General features: G+C 37.2%; 1 long non-coding RNA gene across 1 annotated transcript; it reads left to right on the top strand.

The window, feature by feature from the left end:
• The first annotated feature begins 18126 nt into the window (after positions 1 to 18126).
• LOC111881467 (uncharacterized) lies at positions 18127 to 19604 on the top strand. Its single transcript, XR_002846831.3, has 4 exons — positions 18127 to 18444; positions 18650 to 18780; positions 18863 to 19093; positions 19280 to 19604. It is a non-coding gene; the product is annotated as an uncharacterized LOC111881467 (long non-coding RNA).
• The last annotated feature ends 4286 nt before the right edge of the window (positions 19605 to 23890 follow it).

Below are 23890 nucleotides of genomic sequence, written 5' to 3' on the forward strand. Positions count from 1 at the left end.
TTCTAAAAAAACCTAGTTATATGTAGCTGTCTACTGGTGACCTGAGAATACAAGTTATTTTGAAAAAGAGTATCAATATAAAAGTTGAGTGAGTGCATAAGTATTTTTGTGTCAAATGTTTGCATTTGTTTCATGAAAATGTTTGTATATGTAAAGTAAAAATGTTTGTAACTTTCTAGAAATTCCTATATTTTCTACTTAAATGAAAAGTAGTCATCTACCAAGACTCAACTGTTTTGTATCTTTGTTCTCTCATAAAAATGTATGTTTTTCCAAGTTTATGATTATCTTTACTAGAAAAATAGTTTGCATTTCTCAATGTGAGAATATCACTGTATGAATGTAATGGAAAATAAAGATGTACAGTAGTGTTGTCTAAAATTCTCTACTGAAGCACTAACTACCTTAAAACCAAATTGTTAATTAAGGTAAAAATGTGATTAGGTTATCACCATGCTTGATTGACTAGTATAAAACATGACGTTCATCAGACGTCGAAAATGGTATGACATTGGTCACCCGTAGATCTGCAGGTTCCACTGTAGCGAGCAGCAAGCTGTAGGATGGTCAATCCCGTATAGATCTATACACAAACTCACGCTCTCCCTCCAGGAGACTCTAGTTACAAAAAGGGACATAACAAGTATACTGTTGTGCCATGAAATAGTGTTTCACATTTTAGTTGTTATGTTCTTGTTAGAGTATGTATGTTCTTTTCTATTCTTGTTATAGTATGTATGTTCCTTTCTGTTCTTGTTATAGTATGTTTTGTGATGTATAGAACTGGTATGAATGCACTTACTCATGTATGTTTCTCTATTATAGAAATAGTATGTAGTGATCCTCTAAACTATACCTATTATAGTTTACTAGTATGTTTGTTTTAATTGTTACTAATTTGCACAAAAGACTCAGTTGTTCAACGGAAGCAACTGAGGTAAGTATGATCCATAAAAATGGGTTTAATATTCATATATGTATTTAATGAGCATAACTATGATTTAACCGACAATCGAACTAGTGATCATACCCTAAGCCCAAAACCAAACAAGGAACAGGAGTCAAGGTATTTAGCAATAGTCCTAAGTCTGTTAAAGTATACTTATACGTAAATAAATAGACGAATATGATTTCGATATAAAAGAAGTTTAAAATAGTTTAAAAGAGTTTTAACAAGTTTATGAGTATAAGAAATCCTCTTGTTTGTTGTTTTCACATGTTAATGGTTAACACATTTGTATTGTGTTCTACTTGTATTCTCCCCCTAAAAGCATTTAAAAGTGTGATTTTAGGGGTATGAACTCACCTTGTGTGAGTGATTTGAATGAAAGATCGATATAGGATGCTTGGTATCACTGGAGAAGTCCCGAGTACAAACGGATCTCATTTAGCATATATTAATATATATATATATATATATATATATATATATATATATATATATATATATGTATGTATATACATATATGTATGTATACAATTAGTGCCTTTAACAACTAAAATGTATAGGAAACAGCCTTAGGAAGTAGCCAACACTCAAAAAGAAGTGTTAGAACAGAAAATGAAAGGCTAAAACTTGATCACGGCTAAACTAGATGGGTTCACGACCCAAGAATGGATCACGGCCCAGATAGGTGTTCACGGCCCAATGTTCTTGATGAATGAAGAACACCTTGAAGATCCTAGGAAAGTTTGTAAGAAGATTCAAAGGTTTTCGGTCAGGTGTTCTTCGTGTTCTTCGAGTGTTCTTCATGAAATCTAGTGAAATTAATGAGTTTTAGTCTAGTATAAGAGGTATGAAATGTGTTTTTGAAACGATAACAAGATTAAGAAATGATACTTGTTAGATCCTATGAAGAACTAGTGATTATCGTGTGAATATGATAAGAGAGGATGTGTTTAGCATGTTCTTGAGGAGAGAGGATGTTCTTGGCTGATGATACTTGAGAGAAAAGGGTTGGATTTTCGTTTGAAAATGTAGAAGTGAATTAAAATCAGTCGATATATATATATATATATATATATATATATATATATATATATATATATATATATATATATATATATATATATATATATATATATATGTGTGTGTGTATATATATATGTATATATATATATATATATATATATATATATATATATATATATATATGGAACGAGTTCACGGTCCGAAGTGGTTCACGGCCGTGAACCTCGTATGTGGCCCGAAGCCTGATCACGGTCTGAAGGGTCGTTCACAGTCCGAAGCCTCGATCCAAATGGCTTTCTCCCATATCATTCTACACTTTAGAATACTAAGCATTGAACACACTCATTTCATTAATCTAATCTAACCATAAGATAATGTTAGAAATAAGTCTGGCCTTTATTGGATAAGTTGGACTTTCGTTGACCAAGTTTGACTTTTACAAGATAGAAATTTCGGATTGTCACAATATCCCCCTGTTAAAGGGAATTTCGTCCCGTAATTAGAATTAAGCAAATACACATAGACTAAGGGAAAATATGAGGATATTTATGTTTCATTTGATCCTCCCGCTCCCAAGTAAATTCGGGTCCCCATTTTGCATTCCAGCGAACCTTCACTATCGGGATACAACTTTGTTTCGTTTGCTTGACCTCCTTATCCATGATTTCTACTGGTTCTTCCACGAAGTTGAGGCTCTCATTGATCTCAATTTCATTGAGTGGGATAACAAGAGTCTCATCAAAAATACACTTCTTTAGGTTTGATACATGGAAGGTAGGGTGTACGTTATTAAGTTCTTGAGGTAGTCGGAGTTTGTAAGCTATAGGGTCAATTCTAGCGAGAATCTGAAAAGGCCCAATGTACCTTGGATTTAGCTTTCCATGTTTTCTGAAGCGTATCAAGCCCTTCCACGCTGAGACCTTCAATAGAACAAGGTCACAAACCTGCAATTCCAAAAGGTTTCCGTCTTTTGTCAGCGTAGCTTTTCTTTCGGTCTCTAGAGGCTTTCAATCATTCACGAACCTAAACAATCTTCTATGTCGTTTCCCGGATGATTTCCGGACTCTTGAGAGTGTTGTCAGGAACTTGTCCTTTAGCTAGTTGCATGTCACCCACCTCAGACCAGCACAGAGGAGATCTGCACTTCCGGCCATAGAGGGCTTCAAATGGAGCAACTATGATACTAGAATGGTAGTTGTTGTTGTATGAAAACTCGAATAACGGCAAATTGGTATCCCATACTTTACCAAAGTGGATCACACAAGCTCGCAACATGTCTTCCAACGTTTGTATCATCCTCTCACTCTTTCCATCAGTTTTTGGGTGGTAGGTTGTACTCATGTCCAAACTAGTTCCCAGGGACTTTTGTAGCGACTGCCAGAATCTTGAAGTGAATCTATTTTCTATATCAGAGATAATAGATATGGGAACACCAAGTAGTCATACAATCTCTCTAATGTAATTTCTTTATCAGTTTCTCCATCTTGTCGGTTTCTTTGATTGGCAGGAAGTGTGCGGACTTAGTTAACCTGTCTACGATCACCCAAATGGTATCGAGACCACCCGTTGTCTTGGGCAATTTGGTTATGAAGTCTATTGTAATCCGCTCTGGCTTCCACTCCGGTATTTCCGGTTGTTGTAGTAAACCTGAGGGCTTTTGGTATTCGACCTTAACCTTGGCGCAAGTAAGACACTTGCCCACGAAGGTAGCAATCTTTGCTTTCATGTTAGACCACCAATATAGATTTTTGAGATCCAGATACATCTTATCTGAACCTGGGTGGACGGAGTATCGACTATTGTGCGCTCCATTCATGACCACGTCTCTGAAACGACCAAGCTTTGGTGTCCAGATCTGATCCATGAGGTAATAAGCTCCGTCACCCTTGACTTCTAAGTTCTTATCCATCCCCTAAGGGATTCACCTGCCATATTTTCAAGTTTCAAGGCTTCTAGCTCAACCTCGTTAATTTATGTGGACAGATGTGAATGGATTGTCATAGTCAATGCCTTGACTCTACGACCTGGGTATTCTTTTCGACTTAGGGCGTTAGCTACTACGTTGGCCTTACCGAAATGATAATAAATTTCACATTCGTAGTCATTTAGTAGCTCGACCCACCGATGTTGTCTCATGTTGAGATCCTTCTTGTCGAATATATGTTGAAGGATTTTATGATCTATAAAGATAGTTTTTTTCGTACCATACAGGTAGTGTCGCCAGATCTTCAGAGAAAATACTACTGCTCCTAACTCAAAATCATGTGTAGTGTAGTTGAGGCTACTGATTTCTATTGGTTCTTCCACGAAGTTGAGGCTCTCATTGATTTTGATTTCATCGAGTGGGATAACAAGAGTCTCATTAGAAAGACACTTCTTTAGGGTTGATACGTGGAAGGTAGGGTGTACATTACTAAGTTCTTGAGGTAGTCGGAGTTTGTAAGCTACAGGGCCGATTCTAGCAAGAATCTCAAAAGGCCCAACGTACCTTGGATTTAGCTTGCCATGCTTTCTGAAGTGTATCAAGCCCTTCCAGGGTGAGACCTTCAATAGAAGAAGGTCACCAACCTGAAATTCCAAAGGTTTCCGTCTTTTGTCAGTGTAGCTTTTCTGTGGCTCTCCAGAGGCTTTCAATCATTCACAAACCTGAACAATCTTCTATGTCGTTTCTTGGATGATTTCTGGACCGTTGAGAGTGCTGTCAGGAACTTGTCCTTTAGCTAGTTGCGTGTCACTCACCTCAGCCCAGCACAGAGGGGATCTGCACTTTCGGCTATAAAAGGCTTCAAATGGAGCAACTTTGATACTAGAATGGTAGTTGTTGTTGTATGAAAACTCGAATAACGGAAAATGGGTATTCCATGCTTTACCAAAGTCGATCGCACAAGCTTGCAACATGTCTTCCATCATTTGTATGGTCCTCTCACTATTTCCATCAGTCTGTGGGTGGTAGGTTGTACTCATGTCCAACCTACTTCCCAGGGACTTTTGTAGTGACTGCCAAAATCTGGAAGTGAATTTATTAACTCTATCAGATATAATAGATATTGGCACACCAAGTAGTCGTACAATCTCCCTAATGTAAGTTCTTGTCAGTTTCTCCATCTTGTCGGTTTTATTGATTGGCATGAAGTGTGCAGACTTAGTTAACCTGTCTACGATCACCCAAATGGGATCGAGACCACCCGTTGTCTTGGGCAATTTAGTTATGAAGTCTATTGTAATCCGCTCCGGCTTCCACTCCGGTATTTCCGATTGTTGTAGTAAACATGAGGGCTTTTGGTATTCGACCTTAAACTTGGCGCAAGTAAGACACTTGCCCACGAAGGTAGCAATCTTTGCTTTCATGTTAGGCCACCAATATAGATTTTTGAGATCCAAATACATCTTATCTGAACCTGGGTGGACGGAGTATCGACTATTGTGCGCTCCGTTCATGACCACGTCTCTGAAACGACCAAGCTTTGGTGTCCAGATCTGATCCATGAGGTAACAAGCTCCGTCACCCTTGACTTCTAAGTTCTTATCCATCCCCCTAAGGGATTCACCTGCTATATTTTCAAGTTTCAAGGCTTCTAGCTCAACCTCGTTAATTTGTGTGGACAGATGTGAATGGATTGTCATAGTCAATGCCTTGACTCTACGACCTGGGTATTCTTTTCGACTTAGGGCGTTAGCTACTACGTTGGCCTTACCGGGATGATAATGAATTTCACATTCGTAGTCATTTAGTAGCTCGACCCACCGACGTTGTCTCATGTTGAGCTCCTTCTGGTCGAATATATGTTGAAGGATTTTATGATCTATAAAGATAGTTTTTTTCGTACCATACAGGTAGTGTCGCCATATCTTCAGAGCAAATACTACTGCTCCTAACTCAAAATCATGTGTAGTGTTGTTGACTTCGTGTGTCTTATGTTGTCTTGAGAAATAGGCGATGACCTTTCCTCGTTGCATAAGAACACAACCAAGCCCTTGGTTGGATGCATCGCAATACACCATGAAATCTTCTATCCTTTCTGGGTGGGATAATATCGGTGCGGTGCATAAGGCTTGCTTCAGCATTTGGAACGCCTTCTCTTGTTTCTATTCCCTGTCAAAGGTCACACCTTTCTGGGTCAGTGTGGTAAGAGGTTTCACAATTCTTGAAAAGTTCTGAATAAACCTGCGATAGTAGCTAGCGAGGCCTAGAAATTGATGAATTTATGTGACAACCCGAAAATTTTTGCTTTAAAAGCCATTTAATTCAATCAAATTCAGACTCACTCCTGCTATCGTTTAGCACTGTTTAGAGTCTGTTTGAGTGTTCGGAGCCTAATACACTCAAGGAATGAGTATTAGGAAGTACCTGCTATAGCCACTGAACAACATACAAGCCTCAACCATCACTATCACACTCTAAAACTGGAACGACGGAAACGTTCTGGGGTGGAGGACGTCATGTCAAGTATCACAACATATGCAGTATAGTAATCTAAGTACAACAACCATTGCATTAATAGTAATAACTTTACATAGGTTGCATTAAATAACAACATCGAAGTAATATAGAGAATATCATAGAGTGCAGATCGGTAAAAGACTGTCTTCACAAAAGCTCCCAGAGTGTACTTGTCTACCGATGACCTGAGAATACAAGTTATTTTGAAAGCGAGTATCAACATTTTTAATGCTTGTGAGTTCATAAGTATTTAATGACACTGGTATAAAACAGGTTTTACTTTAAAATAATCTCACACAATGATGGTGGTTTAGAATCTACAGAGTGTTAGAATTCTTTCCAGAAAATCCTATATTTTCTAAATAAAAGCAGTCTTCTACCAAGACCCAATTGTTTTATCTTTTAAGGAGTAATTTCCCCAAAAAAAATACTATCATTATCAAAATATTGTTTTTACTTTAAAGGAATTGTGATAAAGAACACAAGTCAAAAGTAATAGGGGAAAATAATATTATACCTCAGGTCATGCGTAGAGTTAGTGACATTATGTAACCATGCTGATTGACGATCGAATAACTGATGACCCTCCAAGTCACGCATAGAGTCGGTGACATTATGTCACCCATGGGCCTTACCGGCTCGGACTGTAGCTAGCAGTTAAGATGCGGGAGCGCCTGTCCCGTATAGACCTATACACATGATGTCCGCTCTCTCTCCAGGAGACTCAGGTTACACAGCGATGGTGCTATGAAGCGTCGTATCGGGAAATAGTGCGTCACATTCTATTTAAAGTATTAAAATAATAGTATAGACTCATGAATGAACTGACTCCTGAGTAATTCTTCGTACTAGAGAGAGAGAGAGAGAGAGAGAGAGAGAGTAAATAGAATCTCCTAACTATTCCTATAATAGTTACTAGTGTTTTAGGCACATGCATAACGGAAGGATGCCTTTGCTACCCAAAGGAAATGAACTGGCTGAGAGAACTTTTACGACTATATATGTATACATGATATATAACTAATATTTAAACGACCTTCGGATGGATAACCAATACCCTAGAGCCACATCCAAACAAGGAAAAGGAGGTCGGGCGAGCTAGCCTTCCTAAGTCCTTTAAACATTACTTATATAACTATGCATTTGGAAAACTTATAAATATGAGTTTATGACTTGATGTCAGTTTATAAAACAAGCTTTGAAAACCTTTGGAAAATATTTAATAATCTAAAAAGGGATATTCATACTTTCACGAGATTTGAAAACAATATTTGAAAACCTTTAGCTGGATAAAGCAGTCTAACATGCAAAATCTATTTTGCTATACATTTATTAATCACATATGATTGATCTAATAACTCTATAGTTCAATTTGTATTCCCCCCCCCCCCCCCCCATAAAAGCATTTAAAATCGTTTAAAAGGTTAATTCAGGGGTATGAACTCACCTGACGTGGGCGATTCGGATGAACGGACGGTATAGGATGCTAGGTGTCAAGTGAGGACTTGAACACACACTCGGATCCTAATTAACATGTGATGATACATTTAAGTATCTAATTAGTCATTTAATAACTAATTATGCAAGTGAAGAGATCCTAATGTATGAAAACACTTATCTACGAGTGCTAGGAGTACTAAGGGTTACATATAAAGAGTGTATGGCCTCACATTGGAGTTTACTCCTCTAATGGTGGCCCTTAGGGGTGTTTACGGTTTCAATACCACTCCCCCCATGAGTTTACAATCGTAAACTCATGGAAGTGGTGCCATTGGTTGCTCAAAAGTCTTATATCACTTGAGGAACTAAGCTAGACTCGAATCTAGGGCATAGGAAGTGACTAGGGCTCCAAATGGACCCTTGGGGGAGTTCACGGTCATAAACACATGAGTTTACGGCTGTAAACTCACGTTTTCCCATTCATTTATGTTTTGGTGTTCCTAGATTAAGCACGCAAGGTTCTAGTCAACTATACAAGCCATAGGGGGTGTTATGGGCACCATATGACTCTTTTATTGAGTTTACAGCCAAAGGACCATTTCCTTGGGGGTTTACGGATGTAAAATCTAGGAGGACTTGGTTTCTTTGATGTTTAAGGTCCCTACTTCAACAGTGGTTGGTTCTAGGTTGAGTTCTGGGCATAAGGAAGGAAGAAAGGACAACTTTGCACCCATAAAGGGAGTTTACGGCCAAAGAACATCACTTGGCCGTAAACTCTCATCCGTCCTTGTTTCTTGATGTTTTCTAAGCCCTAAACATGCTAAACCTAGTTTACAATGAGTTAGGATAAGAGTACTTACGATCTAGGAGCTTGAATGGTTGTTTTTGGCCAAGAACACTAGTGTGTGTTCGTGGTATTCTTGGTGAAACTAAGAACACTTGAAGATCCACTCAACTAGAATGATTTCACGGATGGAATGGTGTAAGATCACTAGATTATGTAAGAAATAAACTAGTTAAGACAAGAAGCTTACGAGTTTTGAAGATCGGGGATGAAGATCCCGATGATACTTGAGAGAAAACTGAAGTTCTTGGGTTTGGGAGGTGAGAAATGGCTTAGAATGATCAAGACTCACTTATATAGGTCGGGGAGGGGGGGGGGGGGTCACGGCCTTAGTGAGTTTACGGCCATAAACTCCATCTTATGGAGTTTATGGCATGATTTTGGTGTTGGGGCTTCAGTGGTTGCTTTCTAACACTTACTCCTTAAGTGTACAAGGCTCGAAATGCTCAAACAGACTCCTATTTGGGCTAAAAGATGGCTGAAATGAGTTTGATTTCTAATGAAGTGTTAGACTGAACATGATGGAAAACTTCGGATTGTCACATCATCCCCCCGTTAGAGGGAATTTCGTCCCGAAATTAGAGTTTAGGTAAGGAAGTAGGTATGAATAACCGAGTAAAGAGATGAGGGTATTTCATATTTGGTTGGTCCTCACGCTCCCAAGAGAATCCATGGCTTCGCTTGGCATACCAGCGAACCTTCACGATTGGAATGCAAATTTGTTTCGTTCGCTTGACCTCTCGGTCTGTGATTCCTACAGGTTCTTTCACGAAGTTGGGCTCTCATTGATTTTGATCTCATCGAGTGGGATTTCGAGAGTCATGTTGGACAGGTACTTCTTCAAGTCTAAGACGTGGATCGGTTTGGGTGGATTTTTCGGAATTCCAAAGGTAGTTGAAGTCCGACGGGGGTTGGAGCAATTCTTATCAAGAATCTCGGATGCTCCTAAACTCTTGGGAAGATAGAGCTTTTTAGTACTTAGAACCTAATGTACTTACATGGTTAGATCATCACTCGACGTGATCGCCATTCTAAAGTTCCAAAAGTTCCTTCATACTGGGGGGGGGGGTGTATTCTTCGGTTTGGTTCTTAGAAGGATCGGATCGTCTTCGGATTCGTACTTCTTAATGGTTGGCTTTCGGACGTTTTCTGGATCATCGGATGTATCGGCTATGTTCTAGCCTCTATTGGTTTCGTGACATCTATCTCGACCTAGCACAAAATGGACCTACACTTCTAAGTCTTGAGGTGTTTCTAACGGAAACTCTCGAGGTCGGTGAGATAGGGGGGGTTTACCAGACGGTGCTTAGAAAATTTTAATTTTCATAATCACCTAATATATGCTTTCACAGCATGATCTCTAAACAGAAAGAATCATGCTCTTACTCACTTCGCTGTTTCATGGATAGCAGTCTCCGATCAGGGCTAACTTAGCCTTTAGAGATTTTTTGAAGTGCTGGACTATTTCAGGAGGTGGTTCTACCATTTCGTTTGAGATATTATTCTTTGGAACACCTAGTAGTCCCACACATCTATAAGACATGTCCCATTCTCCGATGGGTCGGCTCCCTCCAGATCGCAGGAAGCGCGTGTTCTTGTATAACCCATCGACTAACACCTAGACTGGTGTCCAGTCTACAATCTCCTTATGATTTGGGTTATAAGGCTCAACGCAACATACCATTTTTCTTCATTCAAGTATTCTTGGTCGTGAAGGTTATCCTGTGGTTCTTGGCATTCTAGTGTTTAACTTTGGAGAGTGCAGTCTATCGTCTATAGGGTGACGGTGGCTTCTCTCGCATGAGGAGGTGGTGTGTCCTAGGCACTAGTCGTTTGTAACTGGATGGACGAAGTGCCTGAGTAGTGCGAGTATTACTTGAAACTACCCTTACGGTGTTTCTGGGTTTTCTCGACCTAGGTTAAACCTAGAGAGTATAGGGTTCCGTCACTCAGAACTTCTACTTTTCCTCTCATCCATTTCTCTAAGATTTTAACCTGCCACGGCTTTCAGGTTTTTGGGACTACTGTTGAGATGCTTAATTTGTGGGATTAAGCACGAATGGATGGTCGTAATCAATGTTCTGACTCTTATGACTTGAGTTACCTTTCCCGACTGAGGGTGTTAGCCACTATGTTGGGTTAACCAGGATGAAAACAAATTTTGGATTTGTGGTCATTTTAGTAGCTCAACCCACGGTGGTTCTCTTGACTCCAGCTCCTTTTCGATCATTAAAGGGGTATGAACTCACCTGAAATCGCGTAATTCGGGTGAATCGGGTAAATCGGGTAAAAGTGTCGGTTTAGCGTTTGGTACCAAATAATGACTTGAGCACCTTTTAGGACCCTAATGTCATATGAAATATGTATTTTACAAGAAGTTAATCATCTTATGCTTTTAAGTATAGTATTTGGACATTCTAGCATCGTTTCGGGGTTTTAGGGCCTAGAAGGGGGTTCCCGGGAGTGGTACAAAGCCAAGAATGATTTACGGGAGGGTCCATGAGTTCACTCCCTTGGAGTTTACGGCCCAAAGGCCACTCCTTGGGAGTTTACAGCCGTAAGCCCCCTAGGCTTGGCCGTAAACTCATGTGGTCCTCCAAATTGTATGTTTAAGGCCTTATTTCACTTCCTTACTTTAATGGTATGAGTCTTGGACCAATATGGAGGGATTAAACTCTTATTTTTGTGTCATTTTGGGGAGTTTACGGCCAAGGCTTTCTCTTAGGCCGTAAACTCCATTTAATCCATCAAAATGGTTGTTTAAATGGTACAACATGTTCTCATTCACCTTAGATAAATCCTAGAAGGCCTTAAAATGAGTTTTGGGACAATTTGGCATGAAAATTGCGGAGTTTACGGCCCAAGAATATCCTTGGCCGTAAACTCTTCATTTGGCCTCAATATGGGAAGTTTAATGGTACAACACACATCCAAGGGCCTTAGCTAAATTCCTTACATGCATTAGAGGAGTTTTGGGACTTGTTTGACACAAAAACTTGGGTGTTTACGGCCCAAGCTTAGCCTTGGCCGTAAACTCCTCTTTTTGTGTTCAAATGATGTTGTTTGATGCATTTAAACCTTCCTTGGTGTCAAGTCTAAATTACCAAACACCTTAGATGAGTTTTTGGGGCTTTAAACAAGGATTTGTGGGGTTTTTGGGGTGTTTACGGCCTAAGCACAAGCTTGGGCCATAAACTCCTTTTTAAGCTTCAATTTCTTGTGTTTTAGTGTCCAAACTCTCCTAGGTATATGCCTTAATTAGTCCATAAGCTTAAAGGAAGGAAAAATGAGGTTTTTGGCATGTTTCTAAGGGTTTACGGCCTAAGGGGCTTCTTAGGCCGTAAACTCCTTTTTGGTCCTTAATTTCTATGATTTTGGCCTCTAAATACAGTGAAGTATGTCTAGATTAAGTTAGGGAATGAGTAATTACGTTTGGAAGTCGGAAATTAGCGGAATTGGGGTCGATTTCGGGTCTAGAGAGAGAAAGTAGTGAGAGAGAGTGAATGTGTGGTAAAAGAGTGTTCAAATGTTGTGCACACTCATTTCATATGTCTCGGGTATCGCACCCGATACACGGCTACCCGATGCTTAAAGTTAACAGGGTTAAAACTTTTTACCCGGGTGAAGTGGTTGAGAAAGTAATTCAACTCTATTAGGTTAAACGGGGTTAACACATACGAGTTATATTTCTTATGATAATATCAAGACATGCATATAACTAGATATTCGGTTATTGACGATTCCAAATATTACATAAAATAACGTATAGTGACGCATTCTGTTAGTGAAAATGGGATTTGTAACGGGAATAGATTTGGGGTTGTCACATATAGACCTCGAGTTTTGAGTCAGAATCTTCCTATTCAACTTCTTCGTGTTCTTCCTTAGAACTCTCCTTGGGGTCTTCCTCCACTGGGACCACCGGGTTCTCTTCTTCGAGTTCAACTTCAACCCATCCTCCGATCCCTTGATCGGGCAAGTACGTGTCGCTAGGTAGATGGAATCCAACCATGTTTTCTAAGCGAGGAAAGGGGTATAAGAGACATATAATAGAGGTATCACTATAGATAATTATAGGAAGATCCTTACCAGTTACTTCAATACTTGCATAGTGCATACCAGTCATATATAAGCAAGATAGAATAGACCTTTGAATAAGTGACCCAACTCTAAGTCCACGGACAAACAAGGAACAGGAAGTAAAGCAAAGATCACAGATTCTAATTCTACAACACCTTAGTCACGTATAACCTTAGTGTATCCACTCATCAACTATTGACCTACTAGTAAAGACCTTTTAGTTTTCACATAAGTAATTATAGTACCACAAAATTCTCCTATAGAATTTTAAGTTCATGTTATGTTCTAGAGTTTCATTGTAGTAGAGTTGGTAAGTTTCTAGAATTGTTGCAACACCGCAACCATTCCTAGGCACATACTAATCACTTCTCGGATAGATATAGTTGATCAGGCTATATCATTCCCAGACCTGATTATATGTCCCTAAGCCTACTTGTGCTATCCAACAACCGCAATACTTTTGTTCTATTCTAGTATGACACTAATCCTAGTATGAATGCATGTATGTATACTTTGGTAAAATATTTTATTATCTAAAAGTATAAACTCTTGGTCAGAGTGTTTTAATATCGATGTGTTAATAGTTGTATATCTTTTATGGGTTGATATACTCAGTTCACTATAAACAAAGCTCTGATACCAATCTGTCACACCCCCAAACCAGATTAGCGGAAACATTCAGGAGCAGAGGACGTCATGTATAGTATCATAACAATGCACAATAATAAAACAAGCAACAACATCATCCTTTGCATTAATAATATAGTTTATACATGTCTGTTCTGTGTAAAGTTGTAAGACACCAAAAATTATATCAAAATAAAAAGACGAGTCTTGAATATGCTCTGTCTTCTCAAAAACCTTGCCATCTGTACCTGTCTACTGGGACCTGAGAATACAAGTTATTTTGAAAGAGAGTATCAATATAAAAGTTGAGCGAGTGCATAAGTATTTTTGTGTCAAATGTTTGCATTTGTTTCATGAAAATGTTTGTATATGTAAAGTAAAAATGTTTGTATCTTTCCAGAAAATTGTATATTTTCTAATTAAATGAAAAGTAGTCTTCTACCAAGACTCAAATGTTTTGTATGTTTGTTCTCTCGTAAAAATGTATGTTTTTCAAAGTTTATGACTATCTTTACTAGAAAAATAGTTTGCATTTCTCAAAGTGAGAATATCACTGTATGAATGTAATGGAAAATAAAGATGTACAGTAGTGTTGTGTAAAATTCTCTACTGAAGCACTAACTACCTTAAAACCAAATTGTTTTTTAACATAAAAATCTGATTAGGTTATAACAATGCTTCATTGACTAGTATAAAACACGACGTTCTTCGGACGTCGAAAATGGTATGACATTTGCCACCCGTAGATCTGTAGGTCCCACTTTAGCTAGCAACAATATGTAGGATGGTAAATCCCGTATAGATCTATACACAAACTCACGCTCTCCCTCCATGTATATTGCTATGCCATGAAATAGTTTTTCACATTTTAGTTATTCTGTTCGTGTTATAGTAGGTATGTTCCTTTCTGTTCTTGTTATAGTATGTATGTTCCTTTCTATTCTTGTTATAGTATGTTTTGTGATGTATAGAACTTGTATGAATGTATTGACTCGTGTATGCATCTCTGTTCTAGAAACAGTATGTAATGATCCTCTAAACTATACCTATTATACTTTACTAGTATGTTTGTTTGAATTGTTACTGATTTGCAGAAAAGACTCGGTTGTTCAACGGAGGCAACTGAGGTAAGTATGATCCTTAAAAATGGGTTTAATATTCATATATGTATTTAATGAGCATAACTATGATTTAGCCGAAAGTCGAACTAGTGATCCAACCCTAAGCCCATAACCAAACAAGGAACATGAGTCAAGGTATTTAGCAATAGTCCTAAGTCCACTAAAGCATACTTATACGTAAATAAATAGACGAATATGATTCTGATATAAAAGAAGTTTAAAATAGTTTAAAAGAGTTTTAACAAGTTTATGAGTATAAGAAATCCTCTTGTTTGGTGTTTTCACATGTAAATGGTTAACACATTTGTATTATGTTCTACTTGTATTCTACCCGTAAAAGCATTTAAATGTGTAATTGTAGGGGTATGAACTCATCTTGTGTGAGTGATTTGAATGAAAGATCGATATAGGATGCTTGGTATCACTAGAGAATTCATGAGCACAAATGGATCCTATTTAGCATATATATATATATATATATATATATATATATATATATATGTGTGTGTGTGTGTGTATGTATGTATACAATTAGTGCATTTAACAACTAAACTGTAAAGGAAACAGCCTTAGGAAGTAAGGAACACTCACAAAGAAGTGTTAGAACCGAAAATGAAAGGCTGAAACTTGATCATGGCCAAACTAGATTGGTTCATGGCCCAAGAACGGATCACGGCCCAGATGGGTGTTCACGACCTAGTGTACTTGATGAATGAAGAACACCTTGAAGATCCTAGGCAAGTTTGTAAGAAGATTCAAAGGTTTTCGGTCGGGTGTTCTTCGTGTTCTTCATGTGTTCTTCGTGAAAACTAGTGACATTAATGTGTTTCAGTCTAGTATAAGAGGATTGAAGGGTGTTTTTGAAATAATAACAAGTTCAAGAAATGATACCTGTTAGATCCTATGAAGAACTAGTCATTATCACGTGAATATGATGAGAAAGGACGTGTTTAGCATGTTCTTGAGGAGAGGATGTTCTTGGCTGATGATACTTGAGAGAAAAGGGTTTCATTTTCGTTTGGAAGTCTAGAAGTGAATTAAAATCAACCTATATATATATATATATATATATATATATATATATATATATATATATATATATATATATATATATATATAGAGAGAGAGAGAGAGAGAGAGAGAGAGAGAGAAAGAGAGCTAGGTTCAAATGTTTTTAGTAACTATTGTGTGCATGAATGCACCAATAGGAATTTAGGAAATAATAAATCATTAAATAAATCATTAAATAAATCATTTAAGGGTATTATAGTAATCTTTGCATATTTAGTTATGGTAGATCATTGGTATATTTATTATCCCTTTAAATATGGGATGTCAAAGTCAAAACCTCCTGTAGAAAAAACCCTACAATTGCCCCGACCTTCACACAGTCCATCATTCCGTCGGCCTCTATGTCGCATCTATCATTGCCGCCGATCTTCACACATCCTTGATGATGACAGAAAAAAGGAACAACATAATAATCATCGCATCAATCCTTGAAAAGCTAAAAAGAATGGGTGATTTGATCCTCGCAAAGCAAAAAAAGAATCAAAGGTTTTTCTTATTATATCATTTGTTTTTTTATTTCTTCATTCATCAATCTGATTCCTTTGTTATAGTCGTATGTGGTTTTTCATATTGCTTGGTGCCAATTTCTTTGTTTGTAAATATTAATGGCGCACTTGTCAAACATGGTACAGAAACTGTTATCACATACACATCGCAACAAACATTATAACAATTGAATTCTAAAAAGATGGGAAATCACAGTAAAGTCGGTCAATTTAGATTTTTCTAGAAGGGTTAGATACATTTGTTGCCTTTAAACCTTTGTATATATATGTGATGATTGTGATTTTTAGCCACCCATGTTGGTATAGGCTATGCTATAATGTTTATGTTTAAACTTTTGCTTTTGTTTTATTTTTTCAAGAATGTATGATTATGAAACATATGTTTATTACTTTATTATATTGATGGTGGTAATGGGATCATGTTTCGAAGGATTACTTCATTCACATGATACATATAATTTTGTTTGCTATATTAATTCATTTATGATTAATTCAGAATATTTTTTGGAGCGTCCTTAAAGTGTTTGATGAAACGCCAAAGAGAAATATGACAGTCTCAGATTGTATTCATGGTTAGTGATGGAATCATCGGTTAATGAGGAGATGCTGGTAAGTTTACATGAACTTTATTGATCTTTGATTACGTTTTTTGAGTTGGGTTTTTGTAATTTTTTTTCAGAAATTACCATTCTTTGATGGCAGAGAACTTGTAGCTGGAAGTATTGATGATTCAATCTATGATTATGATGTTGAAGCAAACATCTATCCTGATCATAGATTTGATGTTGAAGCAAACTGACTTTTCCTTATGTTTATGATGCTGAAGCAAACAGGCATATGGGCTGATCATAGCTTTGACCTTTTTTACCTTTTTATAATATTTCCATTCTGAAAGAATAGTTTATTATATAAGAATATTATTGCTTTATTCTGATAGAATTTGCAGTTAATTAATTATATGTTTAATGTGCAGTAGTTACAAGTGTATCACTATAAAGTATTTGGCAATGAATTTGTGATAGAAATGGCTTGAAGAATGGCTTGAAGACCTGATGGGAAAGGCTCCTTGTATAAAATCATTCTCATGCAATACAATTCTGACAGAATATCAATGTCACAAAATGTCAATCTCATAGAATGCTAGCATATTTTGAATTGGCTTAGAGGTCAAACATACACAAGACATCTAGAATGTTGTTATTTTTTAAGAATTATATTTGTTATTCTTTCAGAATGTTTGTTATAATTCAATGAATCACAATCGTACAATGTAATTATTTGGTATATTATTAGTTCAAGAATCGATTTTGTATATTCTTTCAGAATATATTTACTAGTTTATGGTTGACATTCTGTCATTCTGACAAAATAAAATTGAAAAATATGGTTACTACTTTATGGTTAAAATTCTATCATTCTGACAAAATAAAAATTGGATTTTTAATTTTAAATTAATTTAAAATATTTAGATTTTTAAAAATAAAGGAATTAATTATCCCTAAAAATCCGAAAATTTCCTTTTTTAATATAGGTTAATTGACTAGAATGCCCTTATGCTCAAATTTGTGTGACTATATGGTACATGTTATCCTATTCTACTATCATAGATCCTCAGATCATGACCTTTGATTATATTCCATCCAATGGTCCAGATCTGTGCATTCTGGCACACAATAGTTACTAAAAACAAAATAATCTAACCCTATATATATATATATATATATATATATATATATATATATATATATATATATATATATCTTACTATCTTATAAAGGAAATCATACTATTTCTAAAAATAGATTGAATATAATAATAATATTTTTTAAGATGTCAAAACCTTTAAGCTAATAGTACAAATAATTACTAATAAAATAATATTAAATTTTAAACTTAACCCCATTTAAATTTGATTGTACAAAAAATAATACATGTATAAGCATGTAATGCAATAATAAAGGATCTTATTTCATTTTCACCTGTCTCTTTTATCTTTCATATTATCTCTTCCTTATCTTGACCTGGTCCTCCGCCTTTATCTCTGAAAATGAACCTAATTTTTGAAAACTAAGATTCTCCCTCATCCCTTCGTCTTCATTGATAAACTCAAGATATACATTTTCTTCATAATCTTCTCTATTCACTATTCATAGGCTTTCCAACTGCTTCTGCTATTCCTTTATTCCTCAAACCAACGATTGATGTCAAAGAAAAATATTGTTTAGGGTTTACTTCTATAGGTATAGACTTTTTGACATACAAATGGAGTCACCACCATCCGATGCTATCTCTACTGCCGGAGCAGCGCACAATCATCTATATTTCTCTCTCGATTTAAGGATGTAGGTGACAAATCCAATATTTTTTTGCATTTTTCTTATTGAATACCTCCTCCATACACATATGCGTTCTCTTTTCCTCCTTTTGTCACATTAAAAATCCAAGAAACACTCAATAAATTTCATACTTATTTCTAAAATGGGATCTCAGGGCTTGTATATTTTGTGTTTGTTCATATTCTGAAATCATTATCTTATGATTTGCCAGAGTTCCAACTTCTGAGTTGTAATCATTCCATCCTGAAGATAACCCTTATCCAAGCATCCTCTTTTTTTCAAAAAAATGAAAATGAATACTTGTGGCTATGTCTTTCTCCTAGCTAAGTATGTTTTCTTGAGGTGAGATCACTTGTTTACTCTCTTCTTTTTCTTTGTAGGTAAAATGATCAAATTTAGGCTAAAAAGATCAATTTTTATGTAGGTTGAAAGTAAGCTGGAGACCCACATTGTTGAAAGTAAAAGATGGATTGGGCTAATCAACTATTCATGATCATAAAAGATGTCTTGTGGCATTGGTTGTTTGATGTTTTTTTATTACTACTGCTTTTGTATTTCTATCTGAATCTTTGGTTTATCGCCACCAGGTATGCACAACCTTTAATCACCCATTGGACGGAAAGAATGATCAACAAAGTTGTTCCTTGCAACGTTGGTTAGTGTTAATCTTATGATTACTCGATGTGCTTAAGTACTTACTTTTTTACCCCTTTCATTTTAGAAATCCAGTCAATTCTCTAAAAGGTTTGATATATTCATTTCTGCCTCATGTTTCAAAATCTTTTTTTTTTTATGATTATTTTTGTGAAGTTGCTCAAAAGACGTTTGTTTTGATGCGCAGATGATGAGTTGATATGAAAGCAACTGATGTTGTCATTTGGTGATCATGTGTTGGAGGTAAATTCAACAAAGCATATGTTGACTATGTTTAGAAGTAGCAAGTATGTTTCCGATTTATTTTTAAGGATACTGTGGTGCCATAGAACAAGATCTACTTCTGAATGGTTAAGGCGGGGTACTAAAGTTATCTTAGATGCTCATCTCTGTAGTTGATTTTATGTTAAATATTTCCTACTACAACAAATAGACTTGAGGGCATTTTCCTTGCTCTATGGAATTTATTTTTTATATGAATATTATAAATAAACATGTCAGGCCCTTTACAAGTTTTATATGTTTTAGAAATAGAATTATATAGATTAAGTAGATTCGCTGCAAGAAATAGCAATGGTTGTTTTCAAATTTTCATTTGTTTGTTCTTTGGTCCATTTGTTCATTAGATTTAGAGTCCTATTAAATATGGAATTTTTACAATACATGGACTTATCATTTCTAAAAGGAATTTGGATTAAAGAATGGTTGAAAGTCCTCAATAAACTGATAAGTAGACTTACATACATGCTCTTGTGTGTGGGAGCTTTTAATATGTTTGATTACCATAAAATAGGTCAAACGAATAAAGAATAAAAATTATAATAAAAAAATACATACCTTAAAATAGCTAGAAACTAAAATAAAATATATAAAAATAAGACAATATAAATGGAACAATTAAAAGAGTATACAGTCCATTTAAGATATTGATTCATGAATTCCAAATTAAAACATAAGTTTAAACATTAATCAAATTCAAAATTAATCATATTTTGTTTTGGCTGGAAATAACTTTAGATAATTACAAAATAAAATTTTATTTAATTAGGATAATTCATTAATGTTTGATTAAGAATAAATTTTAATGGAATTATCATGCAACATACAATGTTACGAACCTTTATATATACAATAAAAGTTATACAAGGTGTAGCGTCCGGGCGTGCCATGACGTGTCTCTGCCGTTCCATAAGCACCCATAGCATCTATGTTAGGCATCGCTCTGCGTTCCAAAAACACTATATCACTCATTGTACAATATCATAAATAATATCACCAAACTCTATAAATTAATTTAAACTTAAACCCTAAATACTAATTTTCGAAACCAAACTATTGGCCGAAATAAACTATTTGTCAAAATAAATTATTCGTTGCCGCTGCATCGCGCGGGTATCCTACTAGTATATATATGGAAAGGGTTCACGGTCCGAAGTGGTTCACGGCCGTGAACCTCGCATGCGGCCCGAAGCCTGATCACGGTCCGAAGGGTCATTCACGGTCCGAAGCCTCAGTCCAAATTGCTTTCTCCCTTATTATTCTACACTTTAGAATAATATGCATTGAACACACTCATTTCTTTAATCTAATCTAACCATAAGATAATGTTAGAAATAAGTTTGACCTTTATTGGATAATTTTGACTTTCGTTGACCATGTCTGACTTTTACAAGATAGAAATTTCGGATTGTCACATATGCTCATGCACAACTTAGAAATATCATTGAACTTGCTTATGTTGTAGATATTTCCAATTTTAAAACTAATGTGAAACGCCCCGTTTATTTAAGTAAATTAATAAATGTAAATCCCGGACTAATTTGTGAAGAATTTAAAAATTGGAGGTTAAAAGTATAAAATCCGGATTTAATTTGTAAATATTATGGAAGGCAGGGACTAAATGGTACTTATGGGGACTTCATTGAAGAGATTTTTGAGGTTAAGGGGCGAATTGGTAAATTCCGGAGTTTATTTGTAAAGAATTTCAGAAGATGGAGTTAAAAAGGTAAAATAGGGACTTAGATTGAAAGGAATAAGAGAAGGAGGGGTTGGAATTGTAATTATTGGAAAGTTTATCTTTGGTCGGGGTATATAACTCATAAAACCCTAACCCTACGGACCATTCATGCAGCCGCTACCTTCAACTTATGTCTCCCACCGGCGCCACCCTCCATTCTGATCAATTCCCCAGCCGCCGTTAAAACCAATGACCACCGCCGGAAATCGAAGCCTCTTGCATTGCTGCCGTCTGTTGCTCGTGAGAACTCCTCTCAGTCGCTGCCACTGCTTGTACCTCCAACTCCGTTGTAGGCACCATGGTAGCGCTGATGTTCTGCCTCCTCCAAGCCGTTGTTGCCATCGCCTTTGGAACCCTTGCAGCGCCATGTCCGACAGCGTGGTTCCGCCGCTGCCTTATCAACAAAGGTTGTCGAGCCGCCACCCATCACTATCGAGGTTCCTTTGCCAATGACGACAAAGACCACCGACGGGCTTCGTCCCTCTGTCGCTGCTGCCGGAGACGCTGGTGCGCTGTTGGAGCCGCTGTTGTGTTCGTCGACGGCTAACTGTTGCCGTTGTTGTGTCCGTCGACGACAACCATCGCCTGCCACCATTTCCTCCTATTTCCTATCGTCGCTGCCTTGGCTCGTCACCATCAGCGACCGTGGGGGGTGGCTGTGAGTTGTGTGGGTGTGTGATTTTGCTTTTATTTAGGGGTTGTGTCTGTTTTGTCTAGCCGAAAAGTCGGGAAGGTGGTGGCTGCCGCCACGAGCCACCACCGACCACCACTAAGGTGGTTATGTGTGTGTGTGTTATTATAGGTTAGTGGGTGTGTGGTTATTTTGAATTAAGCATAGTAATTGTAATTAGTAAGATGAATATTAAAAATAAACTCAAAACCACCACCGTAAGATGGTGGCTGCCGCCGTGAGCCGCCATTCACCACCACTAACCAAGGTGGTAGTGGGTGGTGCCCCACAAGAAAAACCCTAATGGGCTTAAAGATTAATTTTGGGCCTATTGGGCCATGTTTGGGTGGAAAACCCTAATTGTGAATATTTGCGCCTTGGACTTATTTGGACCCACTTTTGAGCCATTGGGATTGGATTGTGTATTAAGCCCAAATATCACATATTACTTATCTAGTAGAGTAAAGGACTTAATGGATTTAGTCCTTAATGGGTTAAGTGAGAAACACTTATCCCTAATTGTCATTTTATGTGAAACCTGAATTTCAAATGGGCTTTGAGTGGGCCTTTCTATTGGGCTAGATTGATTGAGATAATATTGGGCCATCCAAGAACAAGCAATTGGACTAGAATAATTTAATGGTCTTAGGATAAGGCCCATGTAAGGGGTTTTGGCACAATTTGGAAAATTAGGCCATAGATGGGCCAGACTATGGGCCTTTATGATTATGAGATATTGGGCCATTAGAAATACTAAATGTTGGACTGCACTTTGGTTGGGCCTTAGATGAGACCATGTGAAGGTTTGGCCCTATTTGGAAAATTGGGCCAGATATTGGGATTTGAGCCATAGTTGGACTTTTGGGCCTTTGGATTGGGCCTTGGGCTTGAGTCAAGCTAGGTTAGGAGTAAACTAGTCCTTTACCCCAAGCACGGATTTATGGATATGCGTTAGAACCCAATTATTAATTGGGTGTTATTTTGATGTTGACAGATTCGAGACTCTGTCATCCAGCAGCTAGGGTTTTGTCAGCAGGACTTCAGCAGTGTGAGGTGAGTTTACTCCTTTAGGAATGGGTCTATGGCCACAATGCCGGCCTGTCAAGATATTAGTAGTTCCGGACGTCGGTCCAATGTCGGGGTTAGCCCGATGCAGTTTATATGTTCCGGACTTCGGTCCGATGCCGGGGTGGTCCTGAGAAGTAGTTATGTGTGCTTGATGTCTTTGTGATTCATGCATGTGTATGTTATGTCTTATATGCTCCGGACTTCGACCCGATGTCGGGCAAGTCCGATGCAGTATATGTGATTATGTTATATGTTTATGTTCATGTTTATGTTATGTTTAGTTTATTCCGCACTTCGGTCGGATGCAGTGGGCGAGGCCCAAGTTATTCTGGATTTCGGTCCGATGCAGTGGGCGAGGCCCTAGTTATTCCGGATATCGGTCCGATGCATTGGGTGAGGCCCAAGTTATTCTGGACTTCGGTCTGATGCAGTGGGCGAGGCCCAAGTTATTGCAGACTTCGGTCCGATGCAGTGGGCGAGGCCCAAGTTATTCCGAACTTCGGTCTGATACAGTGGGCGAGGCCCAAGTTATTTCGGACTTCGGTCCGAAGAAGTGGGCCAGGCCCAAATTATTCCGGACTTCGGTCCGAAGCAGTAGGCAAGGCTTAGTCTTTGCTTTATGTGTTATTGAATGGTATGTGGTAGTTTGGGGGAGCTCACTAAGCTTCGTGCTTATAGTTTTCAGTTTTGGTTTCAGGTGCTTAAGTTCTCAAAAGAGGAGCTCGGGAAGATTGCAGTGCACACACCATTTGTTCAGTCTGGGTTGTTTATACTCTGATATATTTGACATATGTTATTATGTTCTTGAGATATACAATTTATGATTTTATATGTTGAAAGATAATTATGGTTTTATTAGTGATTTAAAACGAAATTTTTAGACTGTATTTTTGGGATGTTTCAAGTTGGTATCAGAGCCTTGGTTTGAGGGATTCGGACAGACTTTCGGGTGTGTTTGATCTCAAATTAAGGAATTGGTATAGAAATCTTCAAAAGGAAAATCAATTTTTGTAAGAAGGATTTTGAGGAAATAAAAGTGTTTT

This window comes from Lactuca sativa, chromosome 5 (genome assembly GCF_002870075.4).
Source record: "Lactuca sativa cultivar Salinas chromosome 5, Lsat_Salinas_v11, whole genome shotgun sequence".
Classification (NCBI taxonomy): domain Eukaryota; kingdom Viridiplantae; phylum Streptophyta; class Magnoliopsida; order Asterales; family Asteraceae; genus Lactuca; species Lactuca sativa.